The 27,818-nt window shown below is 49.4% G+C and overlaps 1 protein-coding gene across 1 annotated transcript in view; it reads left to right on the top strand.

Annotated features, from left to right (window-relative positions):
* Positions 1-27,818, top strand: part of GSG1L (GSG1 like) — a 254,079-nt gene that overhangs the window by 169,261 nt on the left and 57,000 nt on the right. The window lies entirely within an intron of this gene.

The raw sequence follows: 27,818 nt of genomic DNA, 5'->3' as shown, positions 1-27,818 counted from the left end.
TTAGGTGGCCAGGCGCCCAGAATAGCTTCAGCAGATCCAGGTCATAAGGGGTTAAGCCGGGAGTTGGCCAGAAGGGAGCGAAAGAAGCCTGTAAACCATAACTTCAGGAGGCCTGACAGATAGAGCCGTGGCTTGGCTGTGTACGACAGCTATTCCTCAAAAGCCAAATGTAAATTGAATTTCTATAAATCTAATCCTATTCTTCATGCACTGGAAGAACTCTCTGTTTAATGAAACCGAAACGATGAACCTTTAGGTAAGGGAAATAATCGGCCCCTAATTGAGGTATGTATATATAGCAGAAAGATCTCTCAAAGAATAAGGAGCAGAATTCAAGAAATTATAGCAGATCCATAGATCAAAACATGCGCATCGTCATTCCCAGGATGTGGGCAATCTAACCGAAATAGTAAAGGGAAGAACAGAAAATCAGAGTGAGCCTCTCGGCACAGTGTTGATTTCGGCCCCCTGCTTACTCTGTTTTCAGCTATTCCAGATCGAGAGATAGTTTATTCTTTTTTTGCAGTTGTTAAATGCATTTATTATGCCTAAAATCAGTTTTCATTCATGGTTCTTTTTCTCTTTTAATGTTTTATTCATTTATTCAACTGATGGCCTGCTGGGCTCCAGGGAAAGTACTAGGTTTGGGGGAGTCAAAGAAAAAATGATTCCATTGTTGCCCTCCTGAAGTTTGTGATCTTGGAGAGATGTAGACTCAGAGATACAGACTCATTAAAAGATTGTAACTTGGTGAACTGGGTGGGGTGAGTCCTGTGGGGTGGGGTGGAAGTGGGGTGGAGGGATGGAGGGTGGGGAAGGGGGGGAACATATGTTTGCCTGGAGGTGCAGATGGGTGGGGTGGGGAATGGGCAAGCAACCATTCAAGCTGAGACTTTGGAATAAACTTTGAGTTTGCTTGATAGACAGCTTGTGTGCATGCATGCTGGGTGGCTTCAGTCGTGTCTGACTCTGTGACTCTCTGGACTGTAGCTTGCCAGGCTCCTTTGTCCATGGGATTCTACAGGCCAGAATACTGGAGTGGGTTGCAGTGCCCTCCTCCAGGGGATCTTCCCCACCCAGGGATCGAACCTGTGTCTATTATGTCTCCTGCATTGGCAGGAGGGTGCTTTACCACTAGGTAGTGGTAAAGTACTTTACTATCTGGGAAGCCCAATGGATAGCTTGGGGAGGGCATTCTAGGTGGAGAGAAAAGCACAGGAAAAAGCCTAGTGAGTTGTCATATTCTGGCAACTTCATGTAGTTAAAAATGATGGGAGTGTGGAAAGTCAGGTGAGGAGGAATGTTGAAAGATGAGGCTGGAGAGCCGGGCGAGGGTCTTGGTGCTTTGCAAAGGTCTGTAGAGTTTATCCTGCAGGCAATAGGGAGCCATTGAAGAATCCAGAGCAAAGGGTGATACAGTCAGGTGTGCACTGGAGGATGAGGATTCAGGGTGCAGCACGGGCAGAGTGGAGCAAGAATGGAGGTGAGGAGATGGGAAAGGAGGTGAGAAAGGGTGAGTCCCCAGCCCTGTGCAGTGGCTCTGGGAATGGGAAATGAGCCCCAGCGCCCTCCAGTGAGAAGTCAGCAGGGCTTGCAGACTGATTAGGAGAGGTAAGCGGGAGTGGGTGACTGTGGAAAAACAGAGCCTCTAGGTCAGGGGTTCCTAGTGTGGAGTCCACAGACTTGAGCGAGGCTATGAACCTGGATGGGGGGAAGTTGCATCTTTATTTCTCTTAACTTGTAACTGACATTTAGAATATCTTTTAAATATGAAGGGAGGCAACACATCACAGTCGTGGGCGGCATCTGTGACGTAGCCACCAATAGGAACCCCGGTTTTCATATCATGCTATGGATGTGCAGATATCTTGCAATGCACTCCTTCAAAAGGGCAATGCTTCTTAGAGCTTCTGCTGAATCTTATCTAACATGGTAATGAAGGCGCACGTATATTATGATACAACACATGTGTTTGTGTATTTTGCTAATTGTATTTCAATATAACTGGTTTCTTCTGTAATCTTGTTATTTTATTTTATGCAGCTAAAAACATTATTCTGGGGATGGGACCCTAGGTTGAGATGACCAGACCCCTTGATCTGGGCTGGCATTTGGCTGGGACAGAGTAAGTAGCGATACCATTGAGAAGGCGAAGGCGGGAAAAGAGCAGGTGGAAGAGATGATGGGTCCATTCTGAAGAGGCTAGGTGTCAAAAGGAGAGGAGACATCAGCCCACATGGCCTACCAACCTCCCGGAATCCTTTTCACTGGAATCCATCTTGGCTGAGTGATGCCACCAGGAAGAACCTGAGCTAGAATGATGGGTCAGAGACAGCCCGGAAACTAATCCCGTCATAAGAAAACCTGTGACTGCGAGAGTCACACGGCAGAGCAGTTCCCTGGGTTCCTTTACCCTGCTATTCTCCACCCAGGCGTCTCTTCCCGATAACATCTCCTGCTTGTTAGCATGTGTGTCTCCTCAGACAACTCAATTCTGAGTGTTAGACAAGAGCCCACTCTCGGGGTGGGAAGGGGTCCCCCTTCCTGCAACACCGCAAGATATCCAGCTCTTTTCTTTGTCAGTGGCTTTATCTCTCCTTTTCTTTCTCTCTACCAGGCATCGAAGAATCCCCTCTATTATCCCAAGCCTCCAGCCCTCCCCTCAACCTGCTTACTCCAGCCACATAACAAAAGCTGGTGGCCAGCCCCAGGCAAACGTCTCCAGTTCTACAAGCAGCCTCTTCGTGGGGAAGCAAGTAGGGGGCTCTTGCCTCTACCTTGAAGAGCTTAACAAAGTTTTCACCCCTCAAAAATACCCCAGTTTCCTTTAGCAGGGAGTCCTACTGAGAAAGAAAATAAGATTGTCTTTGTAATTTCAGGCAGATAAACAACGCCGGGCTCAGGGAAGTTAATTGATTTGCCCAAGGTCACACGGCTGGTCAGTTGTGGAGCTGGGCTTAAACCCCACTCCTGCTGGCTTCAAAGCCCTCTGTTTGTTTTTCAGGATTGCACTGCAGGAGTGAACCCACGGGTGGGGAGGGAGAAGCCTTTTACATCCTCAGAAAACAGTAACTGAGAGGGATGTAGCAGCCAGATCACGTGATAAGATGATGTGATAAGCAGTCGGTGTAGAGAAAGGAGTCTGTATTCATGCCTGTGTTCAGTCGCTAAGTCCTGTCTGACTCTTTGCGACCCCAAGGACTGCAGCACGCCAGCTTCCTTGTCCTTCACTGTCTCCCGGAGTTTGCTTAAACTGATATCCATGGAGTCAGTGATGTCATCCAACCATCTCATCCTCTGTCGTCCCCTTCTCCTCCTTCCCTCAGTGTTTCCCAGCATCTGAGTCTTTCCCAATGAGTCAGCTCTTCGCATCAGGTGGCCAAAGTATTGGAGCTTTAACTTCAGCATCAGTCCTTCCAATGAACAGTCAAGGTTGATTTCCTTTAGGATTGACTGGCTTGATCTTCTTGTTGTGCAAGGAATTCTCAAGAGTTTTCTCCAGCACCACAGTTCAAAAGCAAAAATTCTTCAGCACTCAGCAGTCTTTCTTTTTTTTTTTTTTACATTTTATTTTATTATTTTTTTAATTTTAATTTTTTTTCCTTTTTAAAAAATATAAATTTATTTATTTTAATTGGCAGTTTATGGTTCAACTGGGAGAAGATAAACCTAGGAGAAACAGGAGCCCAAGAGGGAGCCAAGCCCTAACTTGCCTGACCCAGAGGGACAAGAAAGCTGGTTTTTCGGGAGTCGCTTGAGAACAAGTCAGCTGGGGAAGGATGTGGAGGTGGGGGTGAGAGGCTTGGAGGAGGTGGGTGGGCTTTTGGTTTGCTCCTCTGGGAGGAAAGAAGCAGGCAAGCAGGATCAGGGAGAATCCGTTGATTGAGGCCATATGAGGTGAGGGTTGGGTTCTGATGCTGCTGAACCAGCTCACATTGAGGGGTGCTCAGGTCAAGGTCAGTGCGTCTAGGGCAAAGGAGAAGGAAGAGGTGAGGCAGCCCCTACTGGAACCAATTATTATAAATAATTGTTATAAAGAACCAGTGGGGGACTTCCCTGTTGGTCAAGTGGTTAAGACTTTGCCTTCCAATGCAGGGGACATAGGTTTGCTCCCTGGTCAGGGACCTAAAATCCCACATGCCGTGGGGGGAGCTAAGCCCATGCACTTCAACTACTGAGCTCACGCCACCACTAGAGAGAAGCCCCCGAGATGGAACAAAAAGCCAGCACATGGCAGCTAAGACACGATGCAGCCAAATAAATAAATATTTTAAAAAATGAATCGGTGGATTAGGGTGAATTGTAATAACCAATACCAACTGAGATGCCAGGTTGCACCAGCCCTGGGCTGACCTGCCGCAAGTGTTAATGTCTTTATGCCTCACTGTCCTTGTGGGAGGGACTAACATTATGCCCATTCCACAGATGGGAAAACTGACTTGCAGTCACATAGCTAGTCAGTGGCTAAACCCAGAGCCTGCCACACCGGGTGCTTTGAGCAGGGCTGAGGACTTCAGATTGTCATTGGTTATTATTATTGTTAGTATTCTTCCTAGCTGTCCCTGAATAAACTGAGGGATAGATGGCGGCCCCAGGGGCCAGCCCTGTTGCAGTGAGGCTGGGATGGAGGGATCTGGACTCTACAGCAAACCGAGAAGGAGTAGTGGGGCCTTGCCAGCAGGGTTGTGTTCAGATCCTGTGTTCCACAGGAGGGTGTTTGTACAGAGCAGACACCCCCTGAGGGCTGGAGGCAGGGGCTGTGATGGTTGGCTCTCTGGTTCAGAGCCCGGCGCACCCCATGCTTCTAGGTACCTACAAAGTGCTTAAATTTTGACTGCTTTTAGAATCAGAAGGAAAAAATAGAATAATAATGAAGACATAAGAATGAATCTAGACTGGATTATATTTTTTATACCACTGCCATCATAAAATGTAATTTTTAATATTTATTTTATGGAGGAACAGGCCCTTGAAGGGAAAAGTGCCTGGGGCCCATGAAAGTCATAATGTGGCCTTCAACTAGGCTATGGCTTTTCTCTGTCTCTCAGGGATGGAGCAAGACTGATTCCAGATGGGGTGGGGGCGGGGGCAGTATGGTTCCGGATGCCAGGTCCCCCTGCCCGCCCGGTCCTGTGGTTTTAGCTGAGGTGCTGGGCAAGATGGAGCTTCCTCGGCCCCTTCCCCCAGTGGCCAGGGTTTTGTATCTTGGAAGGGATGTGAAAGCAGGCTAGAAGATGTCTCTTCTTCCCCAGTTCCTCTGAAAGATGAGGGTGATCTCCTTAGGAAGGAAAGAAAGCCATTTGGAGAATTCCTACATCATCAGGCTAACAAAGGTGGGCTTTTAGTAAAACCTGCACTGGCATGAAGGGAAACATGTCTGTTTCCAGGAAATGATGAGACCTTGTGGAGAAGTCAGCAAGCGTCTATTTTGTTAAGTATCAAGAGAAAGAAATTTTGCGACTAAACAAAAAATGCCCAAGGATGAGGTAGCTCTTTGAATCCGGGAAGCTAGAATCTTGTCTTTGATGTAATCTTGGCGTATTTGGTTTCATCATAAAGTGTATATTTCACTGCACAGTAAGCACATCACTATTACGCCTGTATTTAATTTCTTAACCTTCAACCATGTTTTAGAAATTATTTTGTGACATTATATACAAAACATATGATTTCAAAACAGTTGTTTTAATTTTTTAAAATACAGAATATCTTAAATATGAAAGGGAACTGAATAGGGTATGATGGGAATGGGGATGTTCTGGTGCTTTTGTGACCAAAAATATGCAGAGCCAGTGGACACTTGGGCTTCCCAGGTGGCTCAGTGGTAAAGAATCCGCCTGCAGTGCAGGAGATGTGAGTTCGATCCCTGGGTCAGGAAGATCCCCTGGAGGAGGACTCAGCAACCCACTCCAGTATTCTTGCCTGCAGAATCCCAAGGACAGAAGAGTCCAGCGGGCTATAGTTCATGGGGTTGAAAAGAGTTGGACACGACTGAAGGGACTAAGCATGCACACACTGTAAACGACCACTGTATTTTAGCATGAGTTTCCTGGGACAATAATCCCACTAACTATCCCACCTGTTAGGCCTGTCCTAAAAGAATCCTCTGCCTATAATTCCCTTTGTTCCTTTCTTCTGCCTGACCAGACTAGGTTTCTTGCTCATAGCTGAGAGAGCAAGTATTTTTATGTATTTTTGTGTCTAAAAATGCAGAGGGTCTAAGAGAAATGAGTGTTTCCATATTATTAAACGTTTCTTTTGCTTGCAAGTGACCAGAACCCAATCATATTAGCAGAAGGAAGAAAGGCAGGTGGGAGAAGGTGATTGAACTATATTGACTTCTTGTAAATTGAAGAGTACAGGGTGAGTAGGCTTCAGGCATGGCTGCATCCAGAAGATCATGTCATCAGGAATCTAGCTGTATCTCCAGGCTCTGATTTCTTTTAGCTTCAGTCTCAGTCAAGCCCATCCTTATGGAGATAGGATGGTCACAAGGGGCTCCAAGCTTAGATAAGGCTCCAGAAGCAGAGAGAGCTTCTCTCCAGTACAAAACTCCAAGGGAGACTGTGATTGGACTAACGAGATTCATAGATTTATTCCTGAACCAGTCCTCATGCCGGAGGATGAAATACTCTGGTTAGCCAGATCTGGGTCTCTAGGCACACCTGTGGTATGGGCTTGGCCAAGGACCAAGCAGGACTAGTATGCAATGGTGGACAAGTGGTTACCCAAAGGCACTGGTTGATTACAAATCCTGGTGGTTGGGAGTTGGTTGACTTGTCAAGTTGGGAGATTATCAGCAGTGGAGCTGAAGAACTCAGGGCCCCAGGAATGGCATAGGTCTTTATTTGGGTTCCTCCAGAGCAAACCCTAAGGTTAAAATATGTGTACAAGTAGTTTATTTGGGAGGTGATCCCAGGAAGTATGGTGGGACAGTGGATTTGTAAGACAAGAATGCAGGAGGGCCAGTAAAGGGAGTGTGGGTGGGTGGGTGGCCTCTACAGGCAACTGGGAGTCCCTTCTGTTGGGGACCCTCTGAGAGACTATGTAGGACAAGGGATGAGAAAGCAGTGGAATTTATTCACCGGCTTCCATCCACCACCACTGGCTCTAAGTCACACCTGAGTCAGCACCCCACCCCTTTCTCCCCTGAATTTCTAACCTTCTCCACCTAAGAAAGAAAGTGTTTGAGGAAGGAGGTCACCAACACTCACAGGAGCTGCCAATCAGAGCTGCAGGTGACCTCTGGTATTGGCCAGGGGTAAGGGGAGAGGACAAACCAAGGCAAAGGGGAGTATGCTGATATTAACCTGTGCCCTGCAGTGCAGATATGATGCTATTTGTCATCAGAAACCATGGTCCCAGCAAGACTGCTCCACTGTACAGGTGCCAGCTGTTAGTTCAGGGAATCTTCGGGCCACCCTTACCTCTGACCAGCTGACTGCAAATCAGTCTTCCCAAGACCCCTTTACGTTCGGTTTTCATTAGGACTACTCACAGAACTCAGCAAAGCACTAGGGTTTTGGCATTTTCATAAAGGATACGAATCTGGGACCTCCCTGGTGGTTCAGTGGTTGAGAATCCACCTGGCAACTCAGGGGACATGGGTTTGATCCCTGGTCCAGGAAGATTCCACATACCGCAGGGCAACTAAGCCTGTGTGTGACAGCTGCTGAAACCTACTCACCCAAGAGCCCGGGCTCTGCAACAAGAGAAGCCATCGAAATGAGAAACCCTTGCACTGCAGTGAAGAGCAGCCCCCGTTCACCATTCACCACAACTAGAGAAATTCTGCATGCAACAGCGAAGACCTAGTGCAGCCAAAAATAAAGTGAATTCATTAAAAATAAAATTAAAATGCATTAAAAAAAAATGACCCCTGCCAGGATCAGCCAAAGGAAGAGACATTGAATGAAAGGTCCAGGAGGCTCCCTAGGCTTTGTCCTTTAAAACTAAGCTGGCTTGTGTCGTTCTCACCCCCGAAGCCAGGTGTGTGAGGAACGCTGCAGCTCTTTCATTTCTGGAAAAGAACTTCGCTTGGATTCTGTGCTCCCATCCTCCTGGGCTGGTAGCAGATTTATTGTCATATTTGAGGGGCTACTCTGTACTGGCTGTGCTACAGTTGTCTAGACTCATGCAGTGTCTGACAAAGTGTCTTTGTCATCATCATTTTCATCAAACGGCCCAGACCCTGATCTGAAACCCTTGGGGCTAGAAGTGTTCCAGAATTTAGAACTTTTCAGATTTGAGGAGTTATGGTAACACATAGATCATCCATTGCATAACACCCCAGCAGGGATTAGGGCCATACTCTGTAAGCAAATACAGCAGAACCCATGAGTGTTCATGCTGGGGGCATAAATAAAGATGGTCAACAGCCTCATGTCCATTCAGGTCAGGCGTGACTGCTAAATTAGTTCAGACCATGTCAGATTTTTGTGGCCAAGTGAATTATGAAGAAGGTTTTGGATTTCAGAACGTCTGGGAATTTGCAATTGCAGATGAAAAATTATGGTCTCAATAGCTCCCTTGAATTGAGCACCTACTCTATGCCAGGCACTGTTCTGAACTCATTCCTTCTGTTGAACCCTATGATAGTAGGTGCTGTTATTATTCCCATTTCACAGCTGAGAAAACTGAGGTACAGATTTAGTAAGTGGCGGCTTTGACTTCCAAGCCTATGTGCTTTACTATTATGTGGGTCCATGCAGGTTGCCACTGAGCCTCTAGTGCTGTCCACAGGGTCCCTTCTGGCCCCCAGGGCTTTGTTGCTCAGGTCAGGAGGGAGATGGGAGAAGGGAGCTGGTGACAGTGCCTATGGCCTCATCACTCCTGATCAGAGGTCTCAAGGGCAGAGCGCACAGGGCCCATGCAGGTGACATAAATGGGTCAATCTGTCCCATAACACAACAGTGGATGTGGGCATGATGGCAAACCTGGAAGTGCACACCCCCTCAGCACCCCGGTGTTGCCATGGGGGAAGATGCGTGGCATTCAAGGAAAGCCAAAGTCTGAGTTTTTTATGGAAAAATCGCCTGATTTTTAATTCAAAATGTTTTTTAAAACAGCTTTATTGGGATGGGATTTACATATCGTAAAGGTCACCCTTGTAAGGTGTATAAAGGCTTTTAGTAACCACCATAGAATCCAATTTGAAAATCTTTTCATCGCCCCCAAAAGAAACCCCATACCCAGTGACAGTCACCCCTTATTTTCTACCAACCCCCACCCCAGCTCTAGGCAACTACTGATGTCCTTTCTTACTATCTCCATGGATTTACCTGTTCTGGAAGTTTTGTATACCTGGGCTCACCCACGATGTGGTCTTTTATAACTGGCTTCCTTCACTTAGCATGGTGTTTTCAGGGTTCATCCACGTCGTAGGTTGTATCAACCCTGCACTCCTTTTTGCTGTTGTTCAGTTGCTCAGTCGTGTCTGACTCTTTGTGACCCCCATGGACCGCAGCACCCCCGGCCACGCTGTTTCCCGGAGTTTGCCCAAGTTCATGTGCATCAAATGGATGATGCTATCCAACCATCTCATCCTCTGCCGCCCCCTTCTCCTTATGCCTCAATCTTTCCCAGCACCAGTCTTTTCCATTGAGTTGGCTGTTCACATTAGGTAGCTTCCTTTTTATTGCCAAATGATATTCCATGGCACAGGTATACCACATCTTATTTCTCTGTCTGCTAGTTGATAGACGCGTGTGTGGCTTCCACTTTCTGGCTCGTATGAATAATACTGCTATGAACAGTCGGGTCCAAGTGTTTGTGTACACATACATTTTCCTAGGAGAGACTGTAGTTACCTTGTTTAAATTTTTAATTCAAAATGTTTTAAACCATTGTACCAGCCAACAAAACATCGCTGCAGACCCTCAGTCTCCGCTTCTGCCCCTGCCACAGACCATACCACCTTTCCCCCTGCCCCCGCCCCTCCCAATGAGGACTGGAAGATTGTTCTTTCTTTCTGTCCCCCACTCAGAGGTCCCTGTCCTAATCTCCTCTGTAAATTAAGGCTTCTCAAGATTAAAGCCAGGAGGGAAGGATTTTGCAGATGGATTTTACTTCCCTCTTTGCTGCAAAACCTCTGGGACCAAAAAGTCCAGAGCCTCTTACCCCTTGAATGAAGTGAAAGGAAAAGGGAGAAAAATGCTGGGGGAAAAAACATGAATTACCATCTAAAAATATTTCTCCATGCCTATTTGCCAAGTCATCATTTTGCATACTTAATGGTTGACCTCAAGTTGATACTCATCAGATGTACGGCTCTCCATGTGATGAAGTTTCATCTCCTTTAGAATTTTAAACCTAGCAGGCTTTTTTCTCACTTAGCCTGACTGGACCATTTTAGGGGATTTTTTTTTTTTTTAAACACAGTCTGTTTTTGTCATTTCTAGTTGGTATTTATCAAATGTTACTTTTGTAGAATGAGATCTAAACTCCTTCCTAAGACTACAAAATATGACCTTTGCTATCCTCTCTAACTTTATCTCCTACAACCCAGCCCCTCCTCACTGGTCCTCACATTCTCCAAGCTTGGTCTTGCCTAGGCCTGGGGTCCCCTCCTTGGCGCTGTCTTCCCACCCGCTCCTGGCTCATTTCTTCCCTCAGCCAGCTCTCCACTCAAATGTCATCTCCTTTAGGAGCTTTCACCACCCCCGGCCCCTGTCATTTCCACCCCCTCCTGCTTGTTTTTCTTAATGGCACATAATGCTTTCTGAGCAGCAGCTAAAATGTGGCGGATACTCGATGACTATTCGTTGAGTGGATAAGTGAACTGACACGGTTTGCTAATTCATTTGCATGTCTGCTCCTTTATCTCTCCTCCTCAGACCAGGTTTTCTCAACATTCTTTGCTGAATCATTCTTTCTCCTGTGGGCCTTTGTTGGTGTGGACTCTTCTCTAGTTGCAGGGATGAGGGGCCATTCTCTAGTGGTGGTGTTCAGGCAGTGAACAGGGGCTCCTCTCTAGTTGGAGTGCTTGGGCTTCTCATTGCGGTGGCCTCTCGTTGCTGAGTACAGGCTCAGTAGCTGTGGCCCATGGGCTTAGTTGCCTCATGGCATGTGGAATCTTCCTGGACCAGGGATCAAACCCATGTCCTCCACACCGGCAGGTGGATTCTCAACCACTGGGCCACCAGGGAAGCCCACTGGATCATTCTTTATTGTGTGTGGGGGGAGAGGGGCTGCCCTGTGCATTGTTGACCAGCAGCATCCCAAGCCTCTACGCACCCCCAGATGCCAGGAATACCCCCCGCCAAGTCGTGACAACCAAAAACATCTCCAGACATGGCCAAATGTCCCTTGGGAGGCAAAATCATGCCTGATTGAGAACCACTGCTGCGGATAATGGGTTCCCCAATAGCTGTGAGTGTCTTTTTCACTGCTGTATCCCCAGGGCCTGGCCCTTAGAGCGTTCTTTTTGAATGTAGGCGTGCCTTGCAGAGGGCAGCCCCTCACAGTGAGGTTATTGGTATTGGAGCTTTGGGGTCTGCACCTTGTCCCAGTAGGACCATCAGGGACTCGAACCACACAGACTGGATCAAACCACAGCTGGATCCTGTTGAAATGGTGTGCTCTGGCAAGTTACTTCTAGCTCTTTGTCCCTGTCTGCACCCACACAGGATGGGTTTGGGTGATCAAATGAAATCACCCGACCACACCAAGAGCCAGTGGAGAGGGTGGGCACACAGCCTGTTCTCAGTCTTGTTCGTTGAAAAGTCTGGGTGAGAACAGTGACAGCGGTGGGATCGGAGGGCTCTGCCTGTACGAGGAGGCAACCCTGTGTCCAGGTGTGTCCAGGAGAGTCCCAGTATCATTGTAAACAGGGCCCACTTCACTCTCAGAAGCATCCTGATTCTGCTGAGAGACCGTCTAAACTGTCTGCTCACTCAGGCAGTTTGGTTGGGCTAGGGGGTGGGCATGAGGGCTGGATCAGCTCTTGCCTTATTCTGTGAGTTTCTGCTTAAAAGAGTCCATATCACGGACTTCCTTCATGGTCCAGTGATTAAGACTCCGCCTGGCAATGCAGGGGGCAAGAGTTTGATCCCTGGGCGGGGAAACTAAGATCCCACATGCCTCGAAGCAACTAAGCCCATGAACCACAACTAGAGAGTCCATGCCCCACAACAAAAGATCCTGTTTGCTGCAACTGAGACCCGGTGCAGCCAAAAAAGAGTCCATACCTTTCTCTCCTCTTTCCTAAGGCAGAAATCACCCACCCCCAACGGCAGCCTTTCCTGCTGTTGCTCCTTGTTTGAATTGTTCCTTTTCTTCTAGTCCAGGGCTTGGTCTATTTCTGCTCAGCTTCTCTCAGCTTGCTAGAACCATGGGACCTTTTTTTTTTTTTTTGACTCTGAGTTGCTGACTTTCATTTGGGCTTTGTTTTCCTTGTGGTTGTCATGGGCTGGGCAGCTGGGAGGAAGGCTGGGAAGGGTCAGACTGTTTGGAGCTGGGGGGACGGGCTCTGACAGCAGCCTGTCCCCTGGGTGTAAGTGTTAATTCCACCCTGGGGCTGACAGAAATGTAGAAAAAGACTCTCTGAGCCTTCAAGGATGGGTGGAAAGGTGTGAAAGGCCTTGCCCAGGAGGAAGCTGGATGACAGATGCTGAGGCTCCAGGGACACACGGCATCCATCCTTCATCCATTTCTCCTTCCACAAATAGTCCTGGAGCCTCTCTGTGCCAGGTACCAGGAGAGCAAGCAGGCGAGCACTCTGCCCTTGGGGGCTTGTGTCTAGTGGGGAAGGCAGGGAATTAGCAAGTGGTTGGGACTCTGATGTGAAGAGACAGTCCCAAGGGTGGAGACCATGCCCTGTGGGGGGCTCAGGGGCCTTCCTAGAGGCCCTAAGGATGGGAGGACTCAGCTGGGGAAGGAGGCAGTGGGGGTGATGGGGGCAAGAGAGAGAGAGTGCTCCATCAGAGGGGCAGTACATTCAAAAGCCCCAAACGGGTGGGATTTTGGAGGATCGATAAGAAGGTGGCCGTGGGAGGAGACTGGGGAGCAAGGGGGAGCTGGAGATGAGTGAGACACAGAGGCCAGGGGCAGGGCTTGAGTTTTCTTAGCAGAACAAGAGGGAGGAAGGCAGGCTTTAGGGGTTTTCAGCAGGGAAGTGTCCCTGGAGGGGCCAGACATGGATGCAGGTGCACTGGGCAACAGGAGGGAAGTGGAAACGTGGGTCTGCTGGTGACCTGCTGTGGATGCCAAGCCAGGAAATGTGGGCCTTGCCCGAGAACAGATGCAGCTGGGGACCTCTGAGGCTTTAAGCAAAGATGTAGTAAGGTCCAGGGGCAAGTTCTATGAAGATGGTTCTTGGGGTAGAGGAAGGGGCTTCCCTGATGGCTTAGTGGTAAAGAATCCACCCACCAATGCAGGAGACACGGATTTGGTCCCTGGATGGGGAAGATCCCCTGGAGGAGGGCATGGCAACCCACTCCAGCGTTCTTGCCTAGGGAATCCCTTGGCAAGAGGAGCCTGGTGGGTTACAGTCCATAGGGTCGAAAAGAGTTGGACACGACGGAAGTGACTAAGCACGCGTCCATGGGGAGGAGAAAGGGGTGGGCACAATCCAGGAGCCTCACTAGGAGGCCGTGTGGCCATCTGGGCACAAGGAGATGGTGGCAGTGTGAACAGAGAAGGATGGGGGTGGACTTGAGAGAAGCAGGGTTGGCAAGACTTGGCAGTCTGTAAACCAGAGGGCAAGGGTGGGAGTTGTCAGTGTGCCCCATCACAGCTGACTGTGATGGAGAAGTGGAGAGTTGTGCCCTGAGGTCAGGAAGACAGAGAGCTGCGTTCTGGGTGGGTGAGGGTTGAGACAGGACCTCTCGTGGGAAATGCTTGCTCATCACGTCTCAACCTGTCCAGGGCTAGGAGGGAGGGGACAGGGAACAGAGGAGGGTAGAAAGCCCCTGATAACAAAAGAGATGGAGCAGGAGGCTGAGGGAGGCAGAGGGAGATGAACAGACCCACTAGGATGGAGGGGGGCACACGCAGGGAGAAAGAGACAGAGCAGGGAGGAGACACAGCGAGAAAGCTAGCAAAGACACCAACACTGACTGCGCCTCTGCGTCAGAGCCTTTGACTGCGTGGATCACAGCCAAGTGTGGAAAATTCTGAAAGAGATGGGACTACCAGACCACCTGACCTGCCTCCTGAGAAACCTGTATGCAGATCAAGAAGCAACAGTTAGAACCGGACTTGGAGCAACAGACTGGTTCCAAATTGGGAAAGGAGTACGTCAAGGCTGTATATTGTCAGCCTGCTTATTTAACTTATATGCAGAGCACATCATGCAAAATGCTGGGCTGGATGAATCGCAAGCTGGAATCAAGATTGCCGGGAGAAATATCAACAACCTCAGATATGCAGATGATACCACCCTAATGGCAGAAAGTAAAGAGGAACTAAAGAGTCTCTGGATGAAGATGAAACAGGAGAGTGAAAAAGCTGGCTTACAACTCAGCATTGAAAAAATGAGGATGACACCCGGTCCCATCACTTCATGGCAGATAGATGGGGGAATAAAATGGAAACAGTGGCAAATTTTATTTTCTTGGGCTCCAAAATCACTGTGGATGGTGACTGCAGCCACAAAATTAAGAGACACTTGCTCCTTGTAAGAAAAATTATGACAAACCTAGACAGCATATTAAAAAGCAGAGACACCACTTTGACAATAAAAGTCGGTATAGTCAAAGCTACTGTTTTTCTAGTAGTCATGTATGGATGTGAGAGTTGGACCATAAAGAAGGCTGAGCACCAAAGAATTGGTGCGTTTGAATTGTGGTGCTGAAGAAGACTCTTGAGAATCCATCAGACTGCAAGGAGATCAAACCAGTCAATCCCTAAGGAAATGAACCCTGAATATTCAATGGAAGGACTGACGCTGAAACTGAAGCTCCAATACTTTGGCCACCTGATGCAAAGAGCCGACTCATTGGAAAAGACCCTGATGCTGGGAAAGATTGAGGGCAGGGGGAGAAGGGGACGACAGAGGATGAGATAGTTGCATGGCATCACCGACTCAGTGGACATGAGTTTGAGCAAGATCCAGGAACTAGTGAAGGACAGGGGAGCCTGGTGTGCTGCAGTCCATGGGGTCGAAAAGAGTTGGCCGTAATTGAGCGACTGAATAACAACAACAGTGTCTTGATAAACTCATCATTTGAAGTTGAAAACATCATATGCTGAAAATACGTTCAAGCTACCTAACCGTCAAAGCTGGCCCTGTGCTGCCAGGACAGTGTTTCTCAGCCTTACATTCATTTTTATTTTATTTTTTTGGCTGCATGGGTCTCTGTTGTGGCGCGTGGACTTCTCTCTAGCTGTGGCATGAGGGCTCAGGTGCCCCACTGCATGTGGCACCTTAGTTCCCCCATCAGGGATCGAACCCCTGTCCCCTGCATCGGAAGGCAGATTCTTAACCACTGGACCTTCAGGGAAGTCCCTCAACCTCATATTCATTCTTGTTCCATGTTTTATACCTTTTTTTTTTTCCTAATTGCCCCTCCCCTCATGAAATCTGAACTTCACAGTTATTCTATACATCTGTTTACTTACATTATATACATGTGTGCTCTCTATACAGCTGGATTTTTTTTCTCTTTTGCATCTACTAGGATGGTAGTGACCTTTTAGGCTGAGACTTTCACATACAGCCTGCCTTGAAGTGAGTCAAACCATGGCCCTGGGACCTGGGGGGGGCTGGCATCTACCCTCCTCTCTGATCTACTTGCCGGCTGTGGGTCTTTGCTGACTTAGTCGTTCTGTGCAATTTAATTTCCTTCACAGAGCACCTCCTATGCACTGAACCTGTGCTAGACTGAGGGCTGCTGATCTGAGCGAGTGTGACCCCCCCGCCCAACAACTCCCCCCCAACCCGGTTTCTGTGAACTTACGGCCTGGGAATGGTGGAGGGAGGAGACAGGCATTGTCCGAGTCTGACAATGACTGACGATGACAGAGTTGCCAAAATTCTGGGATCACTTAGAAAGGTCGAGACTTCGGAAAGGTTGGATCCCCAGTGAAAACTCTAGATTTTTGTTTTTAAATGAAAGTCCAATTATCAAGAAAGTTATCACCCATATATTGTTGGTGGGAATGTAAGATAGTACAGCTGCTCTAGAAAATAGTTCAGCAGTTATTTTCAAAAGTAAGAATGGATCACCATAAGACTTACCAGGAGACCCAGGAGTTGCACTCTTGGGCATGGATCCCAGAGAAAGGAAGACAGATTTTCACATGGGAACTTGTATAGGAGTGTTCATAGTGACTTTATTTGTAATAGCCCCAAACCAGAAAATAACCAAATGTCCTTCAGTGAGTGAGTAAACAAATACAGTTAATAAATACTTAATAAAAGTAATAATTGTTTAATAAATTAAAAAGTAAATTAATAAGCAGCACATCCATCTCATGGAACTCAGCAAAAAAAAAAAAAAAAAAGAACCAGTACTGATACACACAATAACTTGGATAGACATCAGGGAAATGATGCTGAGTGAAAGAAGGGATGCATATTGCATGATTCCATCTATGTGTCATTTAATAACATAGTTATGGATTAGGAATTGCCAGGGATTAGGGATGGCAGGCGAACTGGGCGTGTGTAGAAAAAGGCAACTTGCTGGGTCTAGTGATGGTGCAGTGTGCAGTGGAGTATCTTGATCGCGTGGTACTTACGCAAAGTTGCACATATGATAAAATTGCACGGAGCTGCACATATACACACAAGGGTGCGAGCAGAACCGGTGAAATCTCAGTCAACTACGGATTGTGCCCTGGTCAATTTTTTGACTTTGATATTGGACGCTCGGACCATGCAAGTTGATAAGTGTTAACACTGGGGTAAGTATGCGTGAGACTTCCTTGTACATTTCTTTCCTCCCTTTTTTAAAGAAAATTTTGGCCACGCTGGGTCTCCATTGTGGCATGCAAGCTCTTTGTTGCGGCGCGCAGGCTCTCTCTAGTTGAGGGGCTCGGGCTCTAGTGTGCGAGGACTCAGTAGTTGCCCCAAGGCCTGTGGGATCTTAGTTCCCGGATCAGGGGTCAACCCCCGTCCACTGCATTGCAAGTTGGATTCTTAGCCACTGGACAACCAGGAGAGTCCCCGCGTACATTTCTTTGCAACTTCCTGTGAGTCTATAATTATCTCAGAATAAGAAGTTTAAAGAAAAAAATCCAGTAAGAGTTACGAGGTGGCTTAGAGATGATCTGGTTGGAAACCTCCCCTTTTTATGTCCCCTGCACTGTGTGTTCTGTGTCGCCTGTCGCCTCGCTCTCTCCAGTCTGAGGCAGGTCCCAGGAGATCAGAAGCAGAATTGGGACCGTCCTGAGTCAGGAGCCCCATCAGAGCAGCCAGTGCCAAACACAGCAGGACAGGGAGGTCCAAATCGGGCTGTTCCTCTCTTCCCTGCTTTTGCTTGGGCTGTTTACCGGTCCAGGCTGCCTTTCTCCTTCCTCCCCACCTCCCCTTGTTCCCTCTTGGTGAACACATGTTGATCTTTCCTGGCCCAGCTCGAAGCTCAACTCCCCTTCCAAGCCTTTCCCTAAGCCCAGGTAACACTGACCTCTTCTCTCCCTGTGGCTCCTTCCAAGGGTTGAAAATGTACATGCTTTCAGCGACATATGGAAGGAAATGTGGATGCGTGAGTGGGTGGGACTATTACAAGATTGACAGAGGCAGCAGACTGGGCAATGATGGGCCCCACGGGTACCACGTAGCCCCTGAGGCTTGGCCACTGGTCCTCCCTGAACAGCACAGCTCTGATCAGCTCCAGCTGAGGGTCGCCGAGGGGAAATGTGGATCCAGTCTTGCCAGAGTTTCTGATTTTTACAAGAGAAGCCAAAACTCCCATATTTTTAATGGAAATCCTCCAGATTTTTAAGTGTTGCCCCCCTCCAAAAAAAAAAATTCATCATTTTTTACAGCTGTAGCCAACCTCTGCAGGTTGGGTTCAGTCCACGGCCTGCCATTTTTTGATTGTGGATGTACATATTTCTGTTTTCGTATTTGTAATCAAGGATTTTCCTTCACTGTTTACATGGTCCTCCTCATTAGTGTTGGGAGAATAGCCATGCCATAGTCACAGCTGTAAGCCCGGTGGCTGATCCAATGCTTTGTATATAGAGGATGCTTCACAAGTGTTAGCTGAATGAATGAGTTGGAGTGTTAGAAGCAAGTTAGGGGCTTGCAGAGTGGTTGGAAGATTAAAGAAGGGCACCAGGACCTGTCAGCTGTGTTTTCAGTAGGTGGGGCCGAGGGGGCAGCCTGTGCTTGTTTGGCAGCCTGGCCTTGCCCAGACTGGTTGTGGTGATTAAAATTCTGCCACATCCTTGGCATGCCTTTGCAAGCGAGGGTTGGGGGTGTATGCAGGCCACTGGGTCTTTCATACAAATGAGCCTGGCCCCAGGCACAGAGCCAGGCAACAATTGGACTTTGGCAAGGGGATAGGAGGAAGCAAGAATTTTAATAAGTTTAATAAAAATTGGAAGTAAAACCCACGATCCTGGAACTGCCTGGTTCTAGCGGTTTTAACCTACTTATGGAGTGGGTGTGGCAATGGATGCCAGGTGTGCAGGGGATGTCTGGTCTCTGGGGAAACCCAAGGACGGCCAGGTACTGGCCCAGTGGAAGCTGGACTCTGAGGAGTGTGGTCAGGAAGCGTCACCTGGTCCTGGGGGCGCGGCTTTCGCGGAAATCAAATAGGTGGGCGGTGCAGCAGGAGATCCTCCCTGGAGCCTGTTATTCTACTCTCCCTCTGGTGGCCAGGACTGCAGCCAGCCGGGGCTGGACAGGCACAGGGTCCAGCCCTGGGGGAGAGGATTGGGTAGGGAAACTGAGGCCAAAGTCCTGCTGTAGGGAGAAAGCCACACTCTGGAGTCTCTTAGGCGGGGTGGGCTGGGGCTTAGTGGAGGGACTGGAGTTCTCCATTCACCAGAGGGAAGGGGACTCTGAGGGACCCCAGTCACAGCTCTTTGGCGGGGTCCACTAATCTGCACTGTCCATGTCTGATCTACACAGGAGCCAGGCCCCTCGGCTCCCAGAAGTTTCCGTTTTGTCACCAACATGCCAGGCACTCTCTTGCTTTAAGGCAGGATCTGATCTGTCTGGTGGTTCCTGAATCCCTAGTACCTGCTTCAAAGTTGGCCCCCACAAATGCTTGTTGACCAGGGGAGCGTAACAGAAACCTGCCTGACAGTAACCCAGGGGGGTTTCTGTATGTGGTGAGAGATGCTCTGGCGAGACATGGAAATCTTGGAAGCTGCCTACCGCAGAAGTGAAGTGGTAAGATGTGTGGAGATCTCGAAGAAGAATGGCTCAGGTAGAGGGACAGCAAGTGCAAAGGCCCTGAGGTAGAAACTTGATTGGCACATTCAAGGGACAGCAAGGAAGCCAGAGTGTTTCGAGAAGAATGAGAGAGGGGAGGAGGGCAGGGGTAAGGTCAGGGAGGGAGACAGAGATTTCTGTTTCATTCCTGAATCCATCAGCCCCCTGGATTGATGGTGGACTTTTAGGATGTTTTCAGTCCTCCTCTGCAATGAATAACCTTGTCCGTGTATCTTTGCTCACAGGTGCAAATATGTCTGAAGGTAAATTCCTTGAAGTGGAATTACTGGGTCAAAAGGAAGGTGTGCTTTCAGTTTTGACAGCTGACCCTTCGGCTGGCTTCCTCTTAGGGTCTTCCACACCCTTACTTTCCTGGTCCCTGCCTGGGCCTGGTGTCGCATCCTGGCTGTTTCACACTGGAGGGCTCTGCTGTCTCCCAGGCTCCCATCTTTCTTCCACCCCGCCCCCCTGCCCCACAGCTCCAGGTGGCTGGGGAGTCTTAAGAGCCCCTTGGAGGACACTTCCCCTTGATGGAAATTCTCCACGCCTGAGAACTCTTCTCACAAACGTGCTTTCCCCAGGAATTGGAAACTAACTGATGGCTATTTTGAGACACGGAATTGAGTTTGTGCTTGCCCATTATCCATCTCTGGAAAGGGGGCCAGATGGCAGAGCACCTGGCTGGGAAGGAGACCCCACCGTCCCCCCTGCCCCGACCCCCATGCCTCTCCTCTGGATAAAGCTGAGTCACCTCTCATGACATCACAAGGCCTGGCGGCTCTGAGACCCACCCAGTTGGAGACCAAAGAGTCAGCCAACATGTATCCGACACTTGCTGTGTGCTCTGTGCGCTTGTGTATAATATGACTGTAAACGGGAGGAGTGTCACGCCTCCCCCCCCCCCTTATACCTTTCCTATGACCTCCTGCTGTGTCCTGAATGAAATCCCAACCTCCCCATCTCCCTGCACCCTTCACCCCCTTGCTCTCAGGCTCCAGCCACCCTGACTCCTCCCCACTCCTGGGCTTTGGCAATCGTTGTTCCCTCTGCCTGGGACTCTTCCAGGCTTTTTCATGACCAACTAACTCCTTCTTATCTAGGAAGGTTCTAGCTTGAAGTTCCAGCTTGAAGTCACTTCCCCCGATAGTCTAACCTGAAGTAGCTTCCCCCAGGCACTCTGTCTCCTTGCTCAGTTTCTTCCTTGAAATCACATGTTTCATGTCTGTCTCCCCCACTTGCATGTCAGCTCCATGAGGACTGGGACTCTGTGTTGTTTGCCACTGGTTCCCTAAGACTTAGATCAGTATCTGGCACATAATAGCTGCTCGAGGGATATTGGTTGTGTGAGTAAATGTGACTAGGTATTTATTATCTCCGCTTTCCAGATGAAGAAATGGAGCCTCAGAGATGTTCAGTAACTTGCCCTTGGACACACAGCTGGGAAGTGGCAGAACTGAGATTCTGCCTGGCTTCCAGCCAGTGGTCTCTTCCCTGCTGGATGGCCAAATTGACATTGTTGGCTGTCTTGAGATGACCGGCAGGTATCTGGCTGGTGTTTGAATCTTGAAGGCCAGCAATGTCCAGGTAGGTGTGCCAGGGAGTCTGGGAAGACTGGAATGAGGGACTGCTGTCCCTTCATTCTCTTCTCTTTGAATAGAGCCAAGCCATCCACTGGCCATGTGGTATTACAAGTCCTGGAGAGGCCCATTGGGATGGAGCCCACGTAAGAGTCAACCAGCAGGCAAGATCTGGGTCGCTCTCCAGGGCCACCCCTGTGCCTCACATGTGCCCTGATCCTTCTCATCTAGGGTCTTCTGGGGTTCCATCCCCTGTCGCCTGAGCTGCTTCTGATGGCTCTCAGGCCTGCCCCCTCCCCTAGCCAGATTTCTGCTTTTCTTATCATCATGCTTAGTCATAGCTCTTCTCTGAGGTTCAGGCTGCCTGGGAGGCACTGATGGTGTTATATATCTGGAGAACCTGGCTCTCCAAAGGGGCGCCTGGACAGTGCTCAGTACAGCCTCAGCACCTGTAGAGCAGACTGCATGGACCCACAGCTCATTCTCATAACTAGATGGGGAAACTGAGTCATCGACATTTAACAGACTTGCTCAGGGCACAAGGCCAGTAAGTGTTGGGTGCAGGCTTTAGACCTAGGCAAATCCTGGACTGTGTGGAGGCAAATTTGGATCCAGTGTGGACTCTGACTCTGGAGTCCACACTGTCCTGTCTCTCGTGACAGCATCTGAGGTGGTCTGCTAGTTGGGGAAAGGGGCCCAACCAGCAAAGGGGGAGGGCGGAGATGGTCTAGTCTGGGATGCAGGGGTGGGGTGATGGGATGATTTATTCCCAGGGGCCTGGGAGGATAATCAGCAGTTGGGATGGAACTTGGTACTTTGGTTGGGAAGGCCTCTATCAGCTTGGGGGTGGAATGAGGCATAGTGGACACTCCTGGACTTGACTTGGGAAGGGAACCCCTGCAGACCCCACCTCTTGGAGGCCACAGGTCAGGAGCAGGGGAGCCAAGAGTGGATGTGGCTGCATGGCTCAGCCTTGCTGGGACAGGCAGGGGTCCTCTGCAGTGGGGTGCTACCTAGAACCGCCCTTCACTTGCCTGTGCTCCTCTGCAGAGTGCAGATGCAGATGAGCCCCCATGGTCTGAGGACCAACCCGCCCCCCGACCCCAGTCCTAATCTCTGCTCTCAGCACTGGGGAGCCCTGGTGGGGGCACCTGCCTGAATCCCAGATCTTCCTTGGAAGAAAGGCTGGAAAACCCACCCCTGCCTGAGGAAGGAGCAGAACAGAAAAACTGGGTCTTGGGCAGGGATGCCAGGTGGGCAGGAGCAAAGGCAGTGATATCCAGTCCTGCGGTGATGCTCGTGACACACCCTACTCTCCCAGGAGCAACCCCTGGGCCCAGACCATCCCAGCTGCTCACCTGAGGGAGCTCTCAGCAGCACTTGGAGGGGACCAGGGGACAGCCCCTCAACGCCCAGCTCCAGGCTCGCTGCACTGCCCCACTCCTGCTTTGCCCTCCCATCCCCCTGGCTGAGCATGGCCAGGTCCCAGTCTTGAAGGCTTCCTTCTTGGCTCCTGTCCCAGGACAGAGGTGGGCCCCATGGGATCTACAGTCCATTGGCATCTGGGCCCCTCTGAGTCCTCCTGAGTCAAATCAGGAAAAGGGCCTGGGGAGAGATTCCCTGAGCCAGCATCACTTATGGAGGAGCTGCTAGTGCCCTGCCCCCACCTCCATATAGCACATAAGCCCACTTCCTGTAGTCACAGACGAGGCTCCCACCCTCCTGGCCTCCTGAACCAAGCAAAGTGGCTTCCTTCCACCTCAGGGCCTCTGGCTTGCCCTCATCTACCCCTCGGCGTGTCTTCCCCAAATCTTCAAAAATTTCAGGTCTCGATGAACACGTGAGTCGCTGTGCTTCATACCTGAAACTATCACATTTTAAATAGGCTATGCATGCGTGTTCAATTGCTCAGTTGTGTCCAACTTTTTGCAACCCCATGGACAGTAGCTGGCCAGACTCCTCTGTCCCTGGAAATTTCCAGGCAAGAATACTGGGGTGGGTTGCCATCTCCTACTCTAGGGGTTATCTTCCTGACCCAGGGATCTAACCCGTGTCTTCTGCATCTCCTGAACTGGCAGGTGGATTCTTTATCACTGTGCCACCTGGGAAGCCCTAAGTTAATTGTCTATACGCCAATATAAAACAAAATTTTTTTTAAAATTTCAGGTCTCAGCTTAAATGTCACTTTGTTAGATGTGCCCACCCTGACTTCCTTGACCAGACTTACTACCCTATCACCCGTTGCCCCTAGTGCCACCTGGGAAGACCCTCCCAATAACCCTTTTTTCTCATGCCCCCTCTTTACCTTCACAGCATATTCTAAACTCTGAATTTTGCATATGTGCCTATGTTTATTTTGTCTTCCTTCGGGAAGCTATCAGCTCTGTGAGAGCAGGGATCATGCCTGTCTTTTAAAAAATTTTATTGGGCTGTATTTGCTTTACCATGTGTGTTAGTTTCTACTGTGCAGCAAGGTGAATCAGCTATACGAATACAGATATCCTCTCTTTTTCAGAGTTCCTTCCAATTTAGGTCACCACAGAGCCCTGAGTAGAGTTCTCTGTGCTATACAGTAGGTTCTCATTAGTTATCTTATATATAGTAGAGTATATATGTCAAATCCAAACTCCCAATTCATTCCACCTCCCTTTTCCTCCCTCGATGTCCATACACTTGTTCTCTACTTCGGCATTTCTATTTCTGCTTTGCAAATGCATGTGAAGTTGCTCCAGTTGTGTCTGACTCTGTGCGACCCTATGGACTGTAGCCTGCCAGGCTCCTCTGTCCATGGGGATTCTCTAGGCAAGATACTGGAGTGGGTTGCCATGCCCTCCTCCAGGGCTTTGCAGATAAGATCATCTATATCATTTTTTTTTTAAGATTCCAATATATGTACAATATGGGATATTTGTTTTTCTCTTTCTGACTTATTTCACTCTGTGTGACATACTCCTTTATATCCTGAACCACGAAGAGAGCCTGGTATACAGTAAGTGCTTAATAAATATTTATTGACTGAATGAATGAATGGAAGGGGCTGTGATGGAATGGTAAACATTTAGATGGAGTTGGGAAGACCTGGACTCACACTCCTTTCATGCTGTGTTGCCCTGGGTGAGGCGTCACCAAGCCTAGCTTTCCTGGGATGAGGCAAGGACTACATGAGACATGGGACAGTTGAGTGCTTTACACACTGTAGAGTCCCCAGGGAAGGGAAGGGCTGTGCAGAGATTTTGTTCTCTAGAGGTTTTGCAGGAAGGCATCTCACTTTCCTAGCACGAAGGTGGCTTCCTGGGCAATGAAACTAATTGGATGGTATCACAGCTTCGCTGTGGGGAAGTTGGAAGCTCAGAGCACTTAAGATCTCACTGGCCAGAAGAATCAGATTTGCATTTCAGTTAATGCGATAGAGGGATGGAAGGGTAGCCCTGGGAAGAATGTTCTTGAGGCTGCTTATGATGGGCTCTGGTTACTGTGTGCTGAGGCGGAGGTGAAACCCAAGTACAGTGAATATTCCTGCTTGTGACTTGGACACATGTAACTAGATATTCCCAGGGCAGTGAGAAAGTGAGTGAGAGAGGGACAACCAGACATAGAGTGAGAGTCAAAGGCAGAGACAGAGGAAACAGAAAGAGGGAGATAGAGTCAGGCGCAGGAAGAGAAAAAAAACCTGGGACTTCCTTGGTGGTCCAGTAGTTCAGACTCCATGCTTCCAGTGTAGGGGTGTGGGTGCAGTTCCCGGTCGGGGAGCTAAGATCCTGCATGCCATGTGATAGGGCCCCCAAAAAGAGAAAAAGCCAAAGGGAGGGGGTCTGCCTGGTGGCCCCTATGAGCATGTGCCCCAGAGGACAGCGAGACAGGACTGTCCAGTATGCTGGCCCTGTCCCCATCCATTTCAGGGCCCCTAATGCTTCTCGTGGGATTCCCTGGTAGCTCAGACAGTAAAGAATCCACCTGCAATGCAGGAGACCCAGTTCAGTCCCTGGATTGGGAAGATCCTCTGGAGGAAGAGCATGGCAACCCACTCCAGTATTCTTGCCTGGAGAGTTCCATGGACAAGGGAGTGTGGTGGGCTAGAGTCCATGGGGTTGCAAAGAACTGTACACAACTGAAGCAACTTAATACACACACGTGGAATCTTTATTGTGGCATGTGAAGTCTTAGTTGCAGCATGTGGGATCTAGTTCTCTGACCAGGGATCGAACCCAGGCCCCTTGCCCTGGGAATGTGGAGTCCTAGCCACAGGACCACCAGGGAAGTCCCTGACTCAGTATTTCTTACCCCTCAGACCTGTGATTCTTCCTCCGTGACTATAGCCACATCCATGTGCTGTTACATACTTAGCATTTTTTCCCATCTAAATCACCCTTTTTGAAATTTAAATTTATTCAGAAAGGAAGCTTCTGATCACTATTGGGACTAAAAGTCAGTATCTTTTGTAATAAATAGAAAGGAACTGTAAATCTGTAAAAATGAAAACATTACCATTGTAAAGATGTTTATGTAGCATCTAAACCAGTGGTCTCACCCCAGGGGTAACTTGGCCCTCTCAGACCCTCCCCAGACCCCCAGGGCCACTTGGTAACATCTGGGGACATCTGGGATGGTCACAACTAGAGGAGGCGGGAGGGAGGTGACTACTCTTGGCATCTAGTGGATACACATCCTGCAGCACACAGGGCCGCTCACCCCTCAGCAAAGGGTTATCTGGCCCTAGATACCAGTAGTGCTGAGGCTTAGGACTCCTGATCTAAAATAAGATTGAGCACCCCAGGAGAGGTGTGCCCCATACTCGAGCAGGTCTGATCTGGTTAGTTGCGCCTCATCCTTTAGGCTCAGCTGGAACATCCACTCCAGAGATTCCTGCCCTGATCCCCAGGGCAGAGGACCCCAGCCATCAGCTCCCCTGGCCCCTGCCCCTCCCACCTCCCAACACTCTGATCCTTGGCGGTTGTTTTCTGCATGTGTCTGTTTCCACAGGTGGAAGGGGGATCCTTGGAGAGATGGGGGATCATTCCCTCGTTCGTTTATCCGCCATCATTGTCAAGAGTCCGTATCCCTCTTGTCCCAGGGTAATTTTTAATTACATCCCCTTTCATCTCATAGGTGTCCTGGCTTGGGCAATCAATGACGTGGTCCCTGTCACTCTCACCCACTGTTTCTAGTAGGTGGAGAGGTGAACAGGCTTGAGCAGGCTGTCCACCCTGGCTGTCTCCTCTGCCCTGTAATCTGCTCCTTGCTCCCCCCTCTCTGGATCCTGCTTTAAGTGCCCGGGGATCTCTGGTTAGCAGCAGGGCCTGGAGGCTGCAGGAGGGACTGGCTGGGAGCCTCTGAGAAGGTGCCACATAGCAGATAGGGCCGGGAACATCATGCCCAGGTGAAGCCGAATCCTGCCTCTGTCCCCTGACACCAAATTAAATCTCAGAGATGGAGTTTTGGGTGAAGTAGTAAAGAACAGCTGCATTGCTTTGCCAGGCAAAGGGGGTCACAGGGGGCTGTGTGCCCTCAGAACTGTGTGTCCTGACCTGGAGTGGGGGGCTGGGAGGAGTCTGACAGTGTTCAAGGAGCAGGGTGTGGTCAGCCCATGGACATTCTTCTGATTGGTTGGTGGTGAGTTAAGTGGGAGTCAGCATCATCAACCTGGTTCCAACCTGTCTAGAGTCTGTGTGCTTGTGGGCAGTGTTCAGTCAATTTCTCCCACTTGGTGAGGGTTTCAGTATCTGCAAACCAATTCAGAGATATTGTTGTCTGTATCCCTTGATCGGGGAGCAGGACCCTACCCCAAGGACGCACTATGTTTTTTCTTTAATTAATTCTTTATTTTATTTTTGGTTGTGCTGGATCTTTGTTGCTGCAGGCAGATTTTCTCTAGTTGCGGCTAGCAAGGGCTACTTTTTGTTGCAGTACCCGGGCTTCTTATTGTGACGACTTGTTGCAAAGCACAGGCTCTAGGACCACAGGCTTCAGTAGTTGTAGCATGAAAACTCAGTAGTTGTGGCTCGTCGGCTCAGTAGTTGCAGCTCATGGGCTCTAGAGTGATGGCTCAGTAGTTAGGGCGTACAGGCTTAGTTGCTTCACAGCATGTGGAACCTTACCAGGCCAGGGATCGAACCCCTGTCTCCTGCATTGGCAGGCAGACTCTCATCCACTGTACCCCCAGGGAGTTCCCCTCACTATTGTTTCTTGGCTCTTCCTCCCCTGTCTTCACCTTTGTCCCTTCCCTAATTAGCAACTGTTTGGACCTGCCTCTTGGGACTCAGGAAAAGTCACGGAGGGTGAATGAATTCTTTTCCTATAACAAGAAATGGGGGACACAGAAAGGCTTTCAGGCCCAGGAGGCCCACAGGGTTCTGCTCCATTTTGCAGAGTCAAGGCTGTTCCCCACAGAGGCAGCCCAAGTCCGAGGCTTAGATGGAATGTCAAGACCACGAGCTTTGGTATGTGGATTTCCAGGGTGGAGATGTGGGAGAAGGTGGGGAGGGGGCAGGACCATAACTTGGGCATGTGTACCCGTGAAGGGGGCCTCCCGTCTCTGCCTGGATCTCTGTGTGACGTTCCCAGCGGGCTTTACTGAGTGTCCCCCAAGCACAGGCCAGGGGACTTTCTCCTCTTCCTCCCACCATTATCCTCTAGGCCAGAGGGCCTGCCTTCCTTCTCGGGGGTCTTAGGAGCACCCAAGTCTGCCACAGTGGGGTTGTCCACGTGAAGAGTCATACGGGAGTCCAGGGCTGGTACTCAGGCGGACAGCACTCATTCTGAATAGGATGTGCTGGCCCTGTCTGTGAGCATGTGGATCAACACCCAGAATATCCCCTGTCCACTTAGATGGCACAAGACCCTTTGCAGAGGCCAATTCATTTACATGTGCTCCCAGGGATGAAGTGGCAGCTGGGACCCTGGGGCTGCCCTGC

This window comes from Ovis canadensis, chromosome 24 (assembly GCF_042477335.2).
Source record: "Ovis canadensis isolate MfBH-ARS-UI-01 breed Bighorn chromosome 24, ARS-UI_OviCan_v2, whole genome shotgun sequence".
Lineage (NCBI taxonomy): Eukaryota > Metazoa > Chordata > Mammalia > Artiodactyla > Bovidae > Ovis > Ovis canadensis.
Note: the sequence above shows the minus strand (reverse complement) of the source record. Positions and strands in the feature narration are given on the sequence as shown.